The following is a 16,116-nucleotide window of genomic DNA, read 5'->3' on the forward strand; positions in this document are numbered from 1 at the left end:
AACCCAGCTCAGCACCCTTGCTGCATCAGTGGGCTGATGATGTTTCCTGCCAGTTGGTTCACCTCTGAGAGGCATCCTGACCCCTGCTTCCCTGAGCCTGCTTTGTAACGGCTCCCAGGAAGTTTTGAGGGAGAGGGGATAATTTAAGGATACAGAGATGGGGATGTTTGGTAAAGAAGAAAAAGCCTGAGTCCTCCTCCACCCCCAAGTATGAGGCAGGCCACAGTTTAGGGTGGAGATGAGCAGCACCTTCGAGGCCTACCCTGTCACTTATGGGAACCATATAGTATCAGGCAGCTTGCTGGCCACACTGCCTTGTCGTCGGGGCAGAAGGCATGAGAATGGAGGCAGGGGTGAGCGCTCTTGGTGAGTGGGTAAGGATTGGGGGTTGGGAATCTGCAAGAAGTATCTGCATGAGAGAGACCCACACCAGGCTGAGGGAAAGGTGGGTTGAAAAGAGGCCGGGACTATGTCCGTATGTCTACAGCAAGATAGGGGGGTGGGGGGGGGAGCTCCTTTGAAGGCTATGGCCGACCTGGTACTGCTGTGGGTGGTACCCTCTCCTGTGTTCCTGTCCTTCTCCATACTGGACTCTGAGCTCTGTTATCTTCGTCCCTGGCACCAGCACTCCCCCCTCCCCCGTCCCCCAGCTTGCATTCGCAGGGTGTTTGCACGGATGAACGGTGACTAACAGTAGCATTCAGCTGGCAAGGGTGAGGGCTGCCAGTTGTTTGGGACTCTTGGGAGAGGACTTAAGATCTCTCAACTGTGGAAAGGCAAACACTAAATAAAAGAGTCTGGCACAATAGAACTACCTTAAAGAAAAGCAGTAAGGTGGTGGTGCCCGGTGCTGCCTGCCAGTGCCGCTGGTGCTGCTGGTGCTGTCCGTGAGGTGGGGGAGGGGAGGGGAGGGGAGGGAGCTGTACAGAGCTTCCTTCCTGTACTCACTCTGACTCTGATGACCTCTGGAGACACTGTCTTTCTTGTCAGCCCTTATTCTGTTGACCCCATGCTTACTGTTTAGATGCATTTCACAGGCCATAATACAGTTGACTTATGTAAAGCGTACAATTCGCCAGGTGGTAGTGGTGTGCGCCTTTCATCCCAGCACTCATGAGGCAGAGGCAGGCAGGTCTCTAAATTTGAAAGAAACCCTGTTTCGAAAAAAAAAAATCTATACACACACACACACACACTGACTGGCCTTGAGCTCACAATCCTCTTGCCTTCACCTCTGGAGCATAATTTCCGGACATACGCCACCACGGTAGAATATTTCACTTTATAGATACAGCAACATTGCCGTGCATATCTACTAGCTGGTGAGTGTTTGGATTATTATGACGAACGGTGTGTTAGCATTCGCACGCACATCTGTGTGTGCATTTGTAGCTTTCTCTTGGGTGGATGACTTGCCATGGAGTCGCTGGGTCATGTGGTCATATTCTATATTTAACCATTTGAGGACCTGCCAGATGGTTTTCCACAGGAGCTGAAGTATTCTACTCTCCCAATATCACCGCGTGACGTTTCTAATGTCTTCAGTGGATTTCCTCCCCTCTTTGCACTACCCGCCTATTCATTTTTCCTTTTGCGGAGTGGTGCGTGGAACCCAGGGCCTTCAGCAGGCTAGGTGCCCTTCTAATTTCTTGAAGGATCTTTTGAATACTTAAGTTCTGAGAAAGTATTTTTAACTGAGGAGTTTTACACTTGCTGTTTGTTGGGTGGGGCAAGCATGTGTCATAGTGAACATGTGGAGGTTAAAGGACAATGTGTGGCATTTGCGTCTTTCCTTCCACGTGGGTATCAGGGATTGAACTCAGTCCCTCCGCCTGGTGGGAAGTGCCTCTATCTGTTGAGCTGTCTTCCCAGCTCAGAAAGTGTACTAAGTTTTCATTATTATTATATATCTGATTTATTTATTTATTTATTCATTCGTTCGTTCATTCATTCATTTATTTTTCGTTGGCCATGCTTTACATGTTATATCTAAGAAACCATTGCTCTAACCAAAGCTAGAAACGTTTATGCTTATGGCTTGTTCTCCCTCTCCCTCTCCCTCTCCCTCTTCTTCTTTTTCTGGATTTTTTTGTTTGTTTGTTTTTTGTTTTTTTTGTTTTGTTTTGTTTTTCGAGACAGGGTTATTCCGTGTAGCCTTGGCTGTCCTGGAACTCACTCTGTAGACCAGGCTGGTCTCGAACTCAGAAGTCCACCTGCCTCTGCCTCCCGAGTGCTGGGATTAAAGGCGTGTGCCACCACTGCCCGGCCTGGAATTTTTTTTTTTTTTAAGTTTTATTTCATATATGTGAGTACACTGTAGCTGTCTTCAGACACACCAGAAGAGGGCATCGGATCCCATTACAGATGGTTGTGAGTCACCATGTGGTTGCTGAGAATTGAACTCAGAACCTCTAGAAGAGCAGCCAGTGTGCTTAACCACTGAACCACCCCCCCCAGTCCGGTTCTTATTCTTTTTTTTTTTTTTTTTTTTTTGGTTTTTCGAGACAGGGTTTCTCTGTGTAGCCCTGGCTGTCCTGGCACTCACTTTGTAGACCAGGCTGGCCTCGAACTCAGAAATCCACCTGCCTCTGCCTCCCGAGTGCTAGGATTAGTTCTTATTCTTATTCTTACTTTTACACTTGCTGTGTGTTGTACTATTTATTTATTTATTTATTTTTGTGGTTCTGGGGTTGGATCCAAGGCTTCACATATGAGAGGTGAGCAGTCACCACTGAGCTACACTTCTAGCTGTATACATTTAGCTTATTAATCTTTTTTTTTTTTTTTTAGAAAAATTTCAGTTTCTGAGTATGCTGCCTGCTTGTACATACACCATGTGTGTGCCGTGCCCGTAGAGGCCAGAAGATGGCATCACATCACCCAGGAGTAGAGTTACAGCTGGTTGTCAGCTGCTTTGTAAATGCTGGGACTTGAACCTGTGTCATCCCAAGGGCAGGCAGGGTTCAGGGCGGGGCTGTATTTAGTTCTTATGTGGAGGCCTTTGGTCTGTGTGAGTTCATTTTGTGTGTGACATGAAGTAGGTGTCTACTTTAGCGTGTGACTATCCTGCTGTCCCAGCATGATTTGTTGCAAAGATTTTTTTTTTTTCCCTATTGAGTGTCATCAACAGTCATGGTTTCAAATGATTACAAAATACTCTGTTACCTGGAAGCATGACTCTTTGTTTACTTGATCCTTAGATGGACATTGAACTTACTTTAAAAGGTTATTGCGCTAGAGAGATAAGTTGGCGGTATAGAGAGCACTTGTCTTCCAGTAACCCTGACTTCCAGTCCCAGAGACCACCCTGGCTGGCTTAGCTCTGTTATTTCAGCTCTCGGGAATGCAGCGCCCTCTTCTGGATTCCACAGGCACCCGCACTCATGTGGCACCCACAGACACATACTCATACATATAAATAAAAAAATAGTAAAAGTAAAATCTTAAACAATAGATTTGTTTTTTTAAAGTTGTGTTTCTAGGGCCAGTGAGCTGGCTTTGTGGATAAAAAGTACTTTCAGTGTGCGCCTGACAACCTGAGTTCAATCCCCAGGGCCCACAAAGGAAGGGGAGAACTAACTCTGAAGGTTCTCTGCTTTCCACAAGCACTCCTGGCACGCGAGCACACACACACACACACACACACACACACACACACACAGATTTAAAATGTTGTATTTCTAGATTGATCTCCAGTGTAGATGAATCCTTGAGATGTGACACAGAACTTTGTACAGTCTTGCAGAGAAAATTCTAGCTTCAATTATCCTGTGTTATTTGATTATTAACAAAGGCCAGCATCATTTCATAGTTATTAGCCATTCATATTTCTAATTTTTCTTTTTCCATTTTTCGTGTATATGTGCATTGTGAGGGAGGGAGGGGAGAGAGATAGATGTCATACATGTGTTACAGTGCGGTATGGAGAGTTTTTAAGTGTTGTTCCTCTACACCTACCGTGTAGGCTCTGGGGATTGAACTTAGGTTGTCAGCAGGTGCCTGTACCTGCCGAGCCACCTCACTCTCTGCCTCTTTGCAGAGGGTTTGGGTTTGTTTGTTTGTTTGTTTGTTTGTTTGAGTTGCCTGTGTGTTAATTTTGATATAAATTTTCCTTTGATTCCCCCTCCCCCCGGTGTGTGTGTGTGTTGAGTGACATGTGTTACAGCCTGTGCGAGTACACATATGTAAGCATGCCTGAGATGTGGAAGTCAGAGAATACCCTCAGTGTCATTCCCTGATGCTATTCTGTCTGTCTGTCTGTCTGTCTGTCTGTCTGTCTTGTTTTGATTCAGGGTTTCTCCTTGGCCTGCAACAAGTAGCCTAGGCTGACCTGCCAGGAAGCCCCACGGATCTGTCTATCTCTGTCAACCCAGCTCTGAGGTTATGAACATTTGCTGCTCTGCCTGGTGTGTGTGTGTGTGTGTGTGTGTGTGTGTGTGTGTGTGTGTGCATTTTCTTTACTTTCTTTATGTGTATGAGTAGTTGCCCGCATACGTGTCTGGATACCATGGATACCATGTATGTGCCTTGTGCCTGCAGAGGCAAGAAGAGTCAGATCTTTAGGACCTGGAGTTACAGACAGTTGTGAGCCTCCATGTGGGTATTGGGAATTGAACCCAGGACCTCTGGAAGGACAACAAGTGCTCTTAACCCCTGAGGCATCTCCTCATCCCATACCTGGCTTTTAACATGGTTGGGAGGAGTCCCTGTGCCTGGGTGGCAGCCATTTTACTGACTGAGGTAGTGCTCCGTTTTCCAAAGTTTATTTTCCCTTGTGAGAATTCTTTAGATATTTATATCTTTATACATTATGTAAACTTCATATTTTTTGGTTATTTTGTAAGCAAGTGAAGTTTTTATTGAAGCATCGCTGTGGGAAAATGTAAAAATTCTACACATATAGCTTCAATTTCAAAGTTGGCCTGTGGTCACTGCCCAGACCAGAAAACGATGTTCTTGGATCTCTTGTATTCCAATTGCTCAATCTAATATCATCAATTTGTCTTTTATTGTGGGGTTTTTTTGTTTTGTTTTGTTTTATTTATTTATTTATTGTTTTTTGGAAACAGGATTTCTTTACTGTGTAGCTCTAGCTGTCCTGGAACTCACTCTATAGACCAGGGTGGCCTTAAACTCAAGAGATCTGCCTGCCTCTGCCTCCCAAGTATCAGTCTGTCTTTATTTGAGTTTGTTGACAGTGACTTTGGGCAAATTTGTTTTATTTAATTTAATAATAAAAATAATTATTATTGGAGCCGGGAGTGGTGGCTCACGCCTTTAATCCCAGTACTCAGAAGCAAAGGCAGGAGGGTCTGTGAGTTCGAAGCCAGCCTGATCTACAGAATGAGTTCTAGGACATCCAGGGCTACACAAAGAAAACCCGTTTCACCCCAAAATGTTATTAATTAATTATGTATAAATTAAATATATATCAACAACAGCTATTATTATCATTACTTAGGATAGGGTCTTGCTATGTTTCTCAGGCTGGCCTCAAACTCTTGTGCTCAAGTGATCTGTCTCATCTGAAACTGTGTGTACCACAGTTCCTGGCCAGAAGAATCTTTCACATTTACCAGTTTTCACTCTGACCTTTAGGTTTTATGCTGTGCTTTGAATGGCTTCCTTTTATTGAAAAACAAAGCCATGGGCTGGAAACATGACTCAGTGGTTAAGGTCCTTTGCTACTTTGCCAGAGGACCCAAGTTTGGTTTGCAGCATACACATCTAGAGACTCACAGTAATAGCCTGTAGCTTTAGCGCTAGAAAAATCCAGGGTCCTTCCTCTTCTGGCACCTGCACACGCATGTGCATACATGTGTGCACACTCAGAGTGCGACACATACATACACACAAAATAAAGAACAGACCCACACACATCTGTTTATTTGTTATATAGGAGGCTTCAGGGTCTGGATGTGTGTTCATGGGCAACAAGGAGTATTTTTTTTTAAATATTTATTTATTTAAATTGAGTGCACTGTAGCTGACTTCAGACACACAGCAGAAGAGGGCATCGGACCCCATTACAGATGGTTGTGAGGCACCATGTGGTTGCTGGGAATTGAACTCAGGACCTCTGGAAGACCAGTCAGTGCTCTTAACCGCTGAGCCATCTCTTTAGCCCCCTGCCCCGCTCTTTTTTCTAAGACAGGGTTTCTCTGTATAGCCCTGGCTGTCCTGGAACTCACTCTGTAGACCAGGCTGGCCTCGAACTCAGAAACCCGCCTGCCTCTGCCTCCGGGTGCTGGGATTAAAGGCATGTGCCACCTCTACCCGAACAAGGAGTATTTTAAACATCATTTTCCCCACCAAACACAGCTTCTGAGAGCAGGGCCCGTGGCTTGCTGCATCTCTGCATCCTGAGCCAAGCCTCACCCTGCTTGCAGAGAGAGACAGGTGGACTCTGAGCTGGACCCCACAGGCACTCCACCTCCCTGAAGTGATTCCTTGGTTCCCCTGAGAAGCTACTGAGGTGGCAATGAAGATGGAGAACACTTGAGAGGGGGTAGCGTATCCATGTTAGGGAAAGCAGAATGGTAGGTTGGCATTGGGTGTATACAGCTGACTCAGATGAGGAAGTGACCAGACAGCCAACATGCTGAGAAATGCTGAATTGGACAGGGGACAGGTCATTTTGAGCCATCTGTAGGGAAGACCTGTCCCCTAAGACCCTCCAAGTCTAGGGACTGGGAAGATGCAGGCTAGAGGGAGAGGGCTACCTAGCATTGAGGTCTCTATGTAGCCCTGGCTAGCCTGTAATTCTTTTATGTAGACTAGGCTGACCTGCCTGCCTTTGCCTCCCTAGTGCTGGAATTAAAGGCCTAAGCCACCACATCTGTTTGAGCACCAAGTCCTGAGAGCAGACAGAGTCCTGGGAGCAGTGGATGGGGGACTACAGGGACTTCAGCAGGATTCTTTAGGTGTGTCATCAGATTCTAGGCACTAAGGGATGGGGGTGGGGGGAGGCTGCTGGGGAGTAGAAGGTGGTGCAAGATGGAGGTGATCCCTGTGTGGCTTGGGATGCGGGCCTTTAGGGGTCTTCATTCCTGACCTCTGAGGGGCTTGGGTCCTGGGTTAGTTGTAGAAGTTGGGTGATTGGCTATTGAAAGGGACACATATTGTTTCCCTGAGGCAAAGGAATCCCTGAACCAGGAAGGAGGAGGCAGCCATTTTGCTGCCCTTTTTAAAAAAGCATGCCCGCAGCTGACTGGGTTTACCACCCTGTTCTGTTATATCATCTTGGAAGTCTAGCACCTCCATTTCCTTCTGTCTGTCCCTTTAGTCCAGGCTGGCAGGGTCACTTCTGGCAGAGCCTTTTCATAAATCTGTGCCTGCTTTCTGTGTCACAGAGAGCCTGCCATGGGGCTTTTCTGGGTAATCTCTTTCCTCCTGACTCTGCAGAGGCAGTTGAATGGACTCATGAGTCACAGTTAGGCAAAGGCTATCTAGCCACACATGTGCCTTTCTTTCCAGAGCATCCCGTCCAGACAGTGACGCTCCCCTTGTCAGCATCTCTTTGCAAACTGAATAGCCTGTGAATTTCCCAAATCACCAGTGCTGGTTTCTTTTTGCTTAACAGTTCCTTCCTCAATTTCTTTTTCTTCCTGACTTTTAAGATGAGCCACCAGAAGAAACTGGGCTAAAGCTGCTTAGAACTCTTTTCAGCTAAATATCCACGTTTGTTGCACGCCCTGTAGAATACAACCCAGTCAACTTGGCTGCTAGAATACAAAGATCACCTTGCTTCTAGTATGCGAGAGCATGCTTTTCTCAGTTATTTCTTTTCCTCCATTTTTTTTTGGGGGGGAAGGGTGATGTCGTGGTTTCTCTGAGTAACCCTGGCTCCTGGAACTGGTTCTGTAGACCAGGCTGACCTCATAGGCAAAGATCCACCTGCCTCTTTCTCCTTTTTCTTTACAGGATCTTACTACTATATATCCCTGGAACTCACTATATAGATCAGCATGGCCTTGAATTTATAGAGATCTATCTGCTTTTTCCTTTCAAATGCTGGAATTAAAGTCCCCACTCCTCTCCCTCTTCCTTCCCTCCCTCCCTCCTTCCCTTCCCTTTCCTTTCCTTTCCCTTCCCTTCCCTTCCCCTTCCTCCCTTCCCTCCTTCCTTCCTTCCTTCCTTCCTTCCTTCCTTCCTTCCTTCCTTCCTTCCTTCCTTCCTTCCTTCCTTTTCTGTCGTAGTTAGTGTACTATTGCTGTGATTAGACATCACAACCAAGGTAACTTCTACAGGAGGGCATATAATTGGGGGCTTGCCTATAGCTTCAGATGGTTAGAGTCCATCACCATCGCGGCCGGGAGCGTGGTGACAGGCAAGGATGTTACTGGAGCAATTCCTAAGAGCTTACATTCTGATCTGCATGCAGAGAGAAGACCAGGTCTGTTGTGGTCTTTAGAAACCTGAAAGCCCACCCCTAGTGACATACCTCCTCCAATAAGACCACACCTCCTACTCCTTCTCAAACAGTTCTACTAACTGGAGACTAAGCATTCAACCATATGAGCCTGTAGGAGCCATTCTCTTTCAAATCTTCACCTTCTCTTCTCTTCTCTTCTCTTCTCTTCTCTTCTCTTCTCTTCTCTTCTCTTCTCTTCTCTTCTCTTCTCTTCTCTTCTCTTCTCTTCTCTTCTCCCTCCTCTCTTTTATTTTTGCAGGAGATGGGGAAGGACTCCTGTATCCCAGAGTTATTAGCCTCAAATTCATTATGTAGCCAGATGTGATTTTGACGTTCTGATTTAACCCTTTAACTCCCCAGTGCTGTATTAGACATGCCACTGCACCCCTCTGCCTGGTTTGTGAGATGTTGGGGATCAAACCCTGGACTTTGTGCGAGCATGTTCTGTCTCCTCCCAGTCTCAGACTCTGTGTCTTTCCTCCTCTCTCATAAGGACCCAGGACAACCTAAATAACTCAGAACGGATTCTTAATTAGAGACTTGTCTCCAAGTAAGGTCACATTTATGAATTTCAAGGGCACAGACATGTTTTGGGAGTTCACCATTTAATTCCAGCTTCAGACTGCCCTCTAATATTTGATTGATGAAGGTCTTAAGCATGTTTTCTTTGTGCCCTGCATTTATTACTGCGTTTTCCTTGTGGCTTTATGACATAATGTTAGGTGGAAGTACTTTAGACCTTTGTATCTATTTTTTAGTAACTAGGGATTAAAGACATGTACCACTACACCTAACTGGTGTACACCTGGCCAATATTTGTAAAATTTTTCCCCCCTGAGACATGTTTTCTCTGTGTGGCCCTGGCTGTCCTAGAACTCTCTCTGTAGATCAGGCTGGCCTTGCTTCCCAAGTGCTGGGATTAAAGTCATGTGTCAACATTGTCTGGTGAGACTGGATATTTGAATAAAGAGAAGAGGCCTATTTAGTGTGAGGTCTAACATCAGATGTCTTCATCTGGTTGGCCTCTTGTAAGGAGGGAGGGTCTTTGGGCTGCGGTAGAGCCTGGTAAATAGCAGCATGTGGGGGAGCTAATAGCTGTGGAAGAGAGATCCTGGGAAGATCCAGCCGCATAGAGAACAATCTGCTCTGAGAGCTAATCTTGTCCCTTGAGGGACAGCACCCCTGTGAGACTACATTAATCCTTCTTAAACAGCTAATTACTTCTCTTAAGGTCTGCTGCCTCAATCCCTTTACCTCGAGGAGTTAAGCATCAACAAGAGTTTTCGTGGGGACGAACCATATTCAGACCAGTGCAGTGGACACGTTTTTGATTAAATCATTTCCCTCCCCTAGAACATCGAGGTTATTAGTAGTTGGGTTTTTTTTTGTTGTTTTTTGTTGGTTTTTTTTTTGTTGTTTTGTTTTTTGTTTTTTTGCTGCTGCTGCTGCTGCTGTTGTTGTTGTTTTTAAACAAACTGCTATAGATGAGATGGCTCAGATGGTAAAGGCACTTACTCCTGAGCCTGATGGCTTGAATTCATCCCCAGGACCCACATGGTAGAAGGAGAGGACAAGTCTTCTGACTTCCACTGTGCACCACACGCATATCAATAATAAATAAATAAATAATAAATAAATAAATAAATACTTTAAAAGGAGACTAGTGCAGTGAGGAACTTCGTGTCAGGGTCATTGTCATGTCTGTGACCATTGTTAACATTTCAGATTTTCAAAAATTTCAAAATTTCACACCAAATTGCAGTCACTGTGTTGGTAAAAGTCCAGAGGTCTGGACCTCTGAGCCTTGTTAAGGAGATGGCAAACAGATGTGTGGAGGTGTCCGTCAGATGTAACATGTATACAAGCAGGAAACAAGAGCCGCCCCCCTCCTGTGTGCCTACTTAGAAAGCAAGGGTCATGTGTTTTACCTATCCGTGTGAGGGACCACCATGGTACAGGGTTGATGGGAAAGCCAGGGTCAAAGCATGTATGTAGGACTTTACGTTAAAAGACAGAAAATCAAGTTCCAATTAGTGTTTGCTTGTTTTTTTTTTTTTTTTTTTTTTTTTTTACCATAAGGAAACTGGAGGAGTGAACAGGAAGTGATTATATTTCACACTGTGGGATCACAAAGGGACAGGATTGGAGGAAGACTGTTAACTCTACTGTTGATATTTGATTTAAATGACGACACACACACACACACACACACACACACACACACACACTTTTTCCTTTTTCTTCCGAGACAGACAGTGACGCTAGCCTAGAGTGGCCTAAAACTCTCCGTGGAGCTGGAGGTGACCTTGAACTTCTGATCTTCATGATTTTTCTACTCAAACCTGTTTCTTGTTTTGTGTTTTTAAAAACACCCTCCTCCCCTTGAGCCTCCAGTGCTGAGGGTAGAATCCAGGGTCCCTGTGTGCTGGGCTGATGCTCCACTGATCCACATCCCCAGCCCTCTATCCAGACAAGTTTGAACTGCTCACTTCAGCTGCACATATAATTGGAACAACACAGAGAATATCAGCATGGCCGCTATGCAAAGATAACATGTAAACTCATGAAGTGTTCCATATTAGAAACAAACAAACAAATTTTAGGATATTTTTCTAAGATGATTGCTACTATTAGAAATGTTTCTTCCTCAAAGTTCCCAAGAGAGTGGCCTCATCATACCTGGCTAACATCTAGTGTTACAGTCTCAAACAAATAAATCCATCTTTACCACAGCATACATGAGTAGGTGAGGTGAATGCTAAGAGTTCTCTCGATGCGCTAGCAGTAGGTTGACAGGAACCACAGTCAGTGATTGCACCCAGGTCAACTTGCTGAACAAAGTTTCTGGGAAGCTGGACAGCTGCATTCTGAATGGGGCTCATTGACTCAGACTTAGCTGGGCGTGGTGGATCGCTTTTAATACCGGCACTCTAGAGGCAGAGGCAGGTGGATCGCTGTGAGTGCTTGGCCAACCAAAGATATACACCGTGAGACACACACATATATATTCTGGGTCTTCTTTTCCTTTTTTCTTTTCTTCTCTTTTCTCTCTCTCTTTCCCTCCCTCCCTTCCTTCCTTCCTTCCTTCCTTCCTTCCTTCCTTCCTTCCTTCCTTCCCTCCCTCCCTCCCTCCCTCCCTCCCTCCCTCCCTCCCTCCCTCCCTCCCTCCTTCCTTCCTTCCTTCCTTCCTTCCTTCCTTCCTTCCTTCCTTTCTTTTTGAGACAGACTCTCACATAACTCAGGCTGCTTCAAACTTATTTATGTAGCTGATGATGACCTTAAATTCTGATCCCCTGCTTGCTTGGATTATATAGGCATGAGTCACTGCACTGGACTCTTGGGTCTTTTGAAAATGTACTTGAATAAGCAGGCCACTGAACTCTGACTTGGTTTTCTGTTGTTGTCCCCCTGCCCCCCTTCCGGAGACAGGGTTTCTTTGTGTAGCTCTGGCTGTCCTAGAACTTGCTCTGTAGAGCAAGCTAGACTTGAACTCACAGAGTACCAGGGATAAAGGTGTTCACCACCACTTCCTGGCTGAACTCTGACTTGCTTTGAGTGACAGGCTGAGTTGGTTTGGGTGCTAAGAAGAGCCTTGCTGGCTCCCGATGCTGAGAAATCAGCTATGTGTCTCTCCATTTGTTTTCTCAAACCCTTTCCCCCAGCCTCCCACAGTCATTGCCCGGGGGAACATCTGAGGTTGTCCTTGTGATTTCAAAGAGCTATTATCCTCCTATTAACAACATACATCTTTCCTGGTTTACTGGTCCCACCCTTCTGCCCTTTTAAAAGTCTCAGGCTGTAGCCAAGCTGGCCTCAAACACACGATCCTCTTGCCTCAGCCTTTAGGTGAAGGGATTGCAGATTTGGGCTACTATGCCCAGTTTACTGGACCATGTGTGATGGTGGTGGTGATGGTGATGGTGGTGGTGGTGGTGGTGTGTGTGCTCGAGTGCACACTCGCCAGAGTTCAGTGTGCAGTGTCTTTCTCTGATGATTGCACTCTACCTTGCTATTTTTTGAGATCTTTTATTTATCAGAAACTTGACATTTAGATTAGTCTGGCTGGCCAATGAGCCTTGGGTATCTTCCTGTCTCCACCCACCCAGTGCTGGGGTTCCTATTTTCCTGGACTCAGGCCCTCAGGCTCACCCTGCAGGCATTTTATCCGCCCACCTGGACTCTGGCTTTTTATTTAATTGAGTGAGTGGTTAGAGGAGTAGGTCAGGGGCTGAGCTCTTGACCGGCAGGTGGGAAACCCTGGATTCTGTCAGCGGCACATCAAGTACAATGAAAGCAAACCAGAAACGCATGAGCTGACAGTGCTTTGGATAGCATCTGCAGTTTGTTAATCTTTATTTATTTATTTATTTATTTTGTTTTTTTTGAGATGGGGTTTCTCTGTGTAGCTCTGGCTGTTCTGGAACTCACTTTGTAGACCAGGCTGGCCTCGAACTCAGAAATTCTCCTGCCTCTGCCTCCCAGGTGCTGGGATTAAAGGTGTGTTAATTTATTTTTAAAGTTTATTTTATTTTAGCCAGATGTGGTGGCGCACACCTTTAATTCCAGCACTTGGGAGGCAGAGGCAGCTGGATCTCTGAGTTTGAAGTTAGCCTGATCTACAGAATAGCCAAGGCCACACAGAGAGACCTTGTCTTGAAAATAAATAAATAAAGAAATAAATAAATAAATAAATAAATAAAATTTTTTGGTGTTTTGCCTACATGTTTGTCTGTATGCCACTCATGTACCTGGTGCCCAAAGAAGCCAGAAGAGGATGTCAGATCTTCTGGAAATGGAGTTTACAGATTGGTAGAAGCAACCATGTGGTGCTGGGAATTGAACTTGGATTCTCTGGAAGAGCAACCAGTGCTCTTCATTGAGCTATCTCTCCAGTCCCATTCTTTTATTTTTTAAACAGTACTTGTCTTATTTGATGTGAATCTATGTGGACCATGTGTACACAGTACCCATGGGTACCAGAAAAGGCACCGGATCCCTTGGATCTGAAGTTACAGATGCCTATGAGCTGCCCTGTAGGTGCTGGGAGCCAAATCCAGGTCCTCTGCAAGAGCAGTCAGTGCTCTACACCACTGAGCCAAACCCTCACCCAGAATCCTTTTCCCTTTATTTCCGTGGTGAAGTAGGCAGTAGCGGTACAGTTCTTCAGAAATATATCCTTCTTGGACTGGACTTCAGTGGGTCCATGTTTCCTGTGATGGCTGTTCAAGGAGGTAACAAGGAGTGAGGCAGCAGGACGCTCAGGGAGGCCTTTCTGCAGACGCCTGGAGATGGGTTTGACCGGGTCTGGTCTCCTGGAGTGAGAGGTATCTACTGATGTGGTGTACAGCCATCACAAGTCACACTGCACAGGATCAACCGGGCCACTCCCCACTCACATAATCTACAGCCAGTGAGCCGCAACAGGAAGGTTGCCGTTAGGGACAGACAGGTTTAAAGATCGGCTCCTTGAGGAGAGCACCAGCCTGAGGTTGAAACCAACTCATAGGGGAAGGCACAAGGGACTCAAGGGGTGACCCATCTGATGCCCTGGATGAGTGGAGGCATGGGTGGACCTGGGATTGCTGTGTGGCTTGGGCGCATGGCTGAGCTTGCTGGGGTCATAGGGCATGTGTGAGCAAGGGTTGCTCTATGTGCTGAGAAGAGGACCTGGGTCCTGGAGCCTCAGGGTGTTCACTTCTTTCTTGGTATTGGCAGAAGAGGAGACTTGGCTTTGTCCAGGATGCATGTCCCTAGGCCAGATGACATGATGGGACTCTTAGTCACCATGGGAGCAGTGTCAGGTCAGACTGCCTAGCCTCTGAGGGTGGCCTGAACAGACTGGAGGTTGTGGGTTTCCCGCCATGCCCCGCCTCACGCTGGCGAGCACAGCTACAGCAAGTGTCCTGCTGCTTTATAAGCCCCTGTGCTTTGTCAGTGAAGGTTTGTCATCCACAGCTGGGTTCCAAGGACCCAGAGCCATGAAGTCTGGGCAGTGAGGCAGATGAAAGCTGAGCTCTGTGGTGAGGGACCAGGCTTCTCATCAAACAAAGATGGAACGACGAAGCATCCTGCCTTTGTGCCACCACACCGCTTCCTCCAAGGCCCCTCTTACCCGTAGGCCCTTCTCTGTTTCCAACCATAAGATCTTGGGGCCAGAGAGATGGCTTGGCCGGTAAGAGCGCTCGTTCCTGCAGAAGACCCGGGTTCAAAACTGGGTAGATAGCTTCTGAAGAAGAACCTCTGAATCTGACTTCTAGCCTACATACACAGGCACATACACACACATACACACACACACACACACAGAAGCACATACACATATACACACACACACACACAGAGGCACACACACATACACACACAGGCACACACACACACATACACACAGGCACATACACACACAGGCACATACACACACACACACACAGGCACACACACACACACAGGCACATACACACACACATACACACACACACACACACACAGGCACATACACACACACACAGGCACATATACACACATATATACATGCGCGCGCGCGCACAGACACACACAGGCACACACACACACACACACACAAGAATTGTTTTCTTGTAAGCTGAATCTCAGCTCGTCCAGATACAACTTAGTAAAAAGTAGCATTTTAAGAGGGAGTATTTAGAGCCAGCCGTGGTGGTGCACGCCTTTAATCCCAGCACTTGGGAGGCAGAGGCAGGCGGATTTCTGAGTTCGAGGCCAGCCTGGTCCTACAAAGTGAGTTCCAGGACAGCCAGTGCTACACAGAGAAACCCTGTCTCAAAAAAATAAAAGGGGGGGGAGTATTTAGAAAATTGTGTTTTATTTCTTTACTGTTTCCTGAAACCCACCCATGCCCTAGGCTGGCTGAGTCTCACAGACAGCAGGAGCAAGGGCTGAGGGACTCAAAGGCCAAATGGGACTGAAAGCTGGCTTCTGTGGCTGTGACTGTATCCATTGCCAGCCTTGCTCCTGCAGCATTTTCCCGGCCTCCCTGGCTGTGACCTGACCTGCCATAGCAGAATGATGGGCACGCTATGCCAGCTTGACATTATATGAATTTGAGGAGCCAGTGGAGGGTCTTGGGTGAGGACAAAGTAAGGGTGTGGACAGGAGTATGACAGGAGACTAAGGGAGGCTAGAGATGCCCTCTACCCCTCACTGCCCAGCACAGAGGTCCTAGGGTCCCATGACTTGCAATGGTCCACATGTTCACTTGTCTTCTTCTTCCCATATGGACATCCTGTCTAGGAGGCAGGCAGTTGCTAACAGTATGCTGGTGACCTCTGTGGTGGCTGGACTAGGACAGCTGTTGGCTGCTTCTTGGTGATGGTAGTGGTGCAGTGGTGGATGACTGGACCCTGCTAGGAGCTGTATGTCATGCTGGGTGGCATTGGAAGCAATGACAAGAGGACATATAGCAGAGTGGAGTCAGGAAGCCTTGTGAGGACGGCATGAAGGATGGTGACCCCAAAGTTGTGTCCTGAGCCACAGGGTCAGTGGGTGCTGGGATACCACAGAGCTGGACAGACAGAGCATGCCAAGTACAGTCTGGCTGGAGAGGCAAAGGCTGGGTCACTGAAGCATCTTGAGCCTAGGAGCTTGGGATGACCAAGTATCCCACTTGAAAAGACATTGGATGGAACAGGGCCGAGGGAACGGGGCACATTGCTGGTTGGGGCAAAGCT

At 46.7% G+C, this 16,116-nt stretch overlaps 1 protein-coding gene and 1 non-coding gene across 6 annotated transcripts in view; both read left to right on the top strand.

Annotated features, from left to right (window-relative positions):
• Window positions 1-16,116, top strand: part of Plec (plectin) — a 60,660-nt gene that overhangs the window by 5,904 nt on the left and 38,640 nt on the right. The gene's annotated exons all lie outside the window — the stretch shown is intronic.
• On the top strand, window positions 10,890-10,996 carry LOC115029542 (U6 spliceosomal RNA). Its single transcript, XR_003835101.1, has one exon. It is a non-coding gene; the product is annotated as a U6 spliceosomal RNA (small nuclear RNA).

The sequence above is a fragment of the Mus caroli genome, unplaced genomic scaffold, assembly GCF_978045245.1.
Source record: "Mus caroli unplaced genomic scaffold, Mus_caroli_1 scaffold_16, whole genome shotgun sequence".
NCBI lineage: Eukaryota > Metazoa > Chordata > Mammalia > Rodentia > Muridae > Mus > Mus caroli.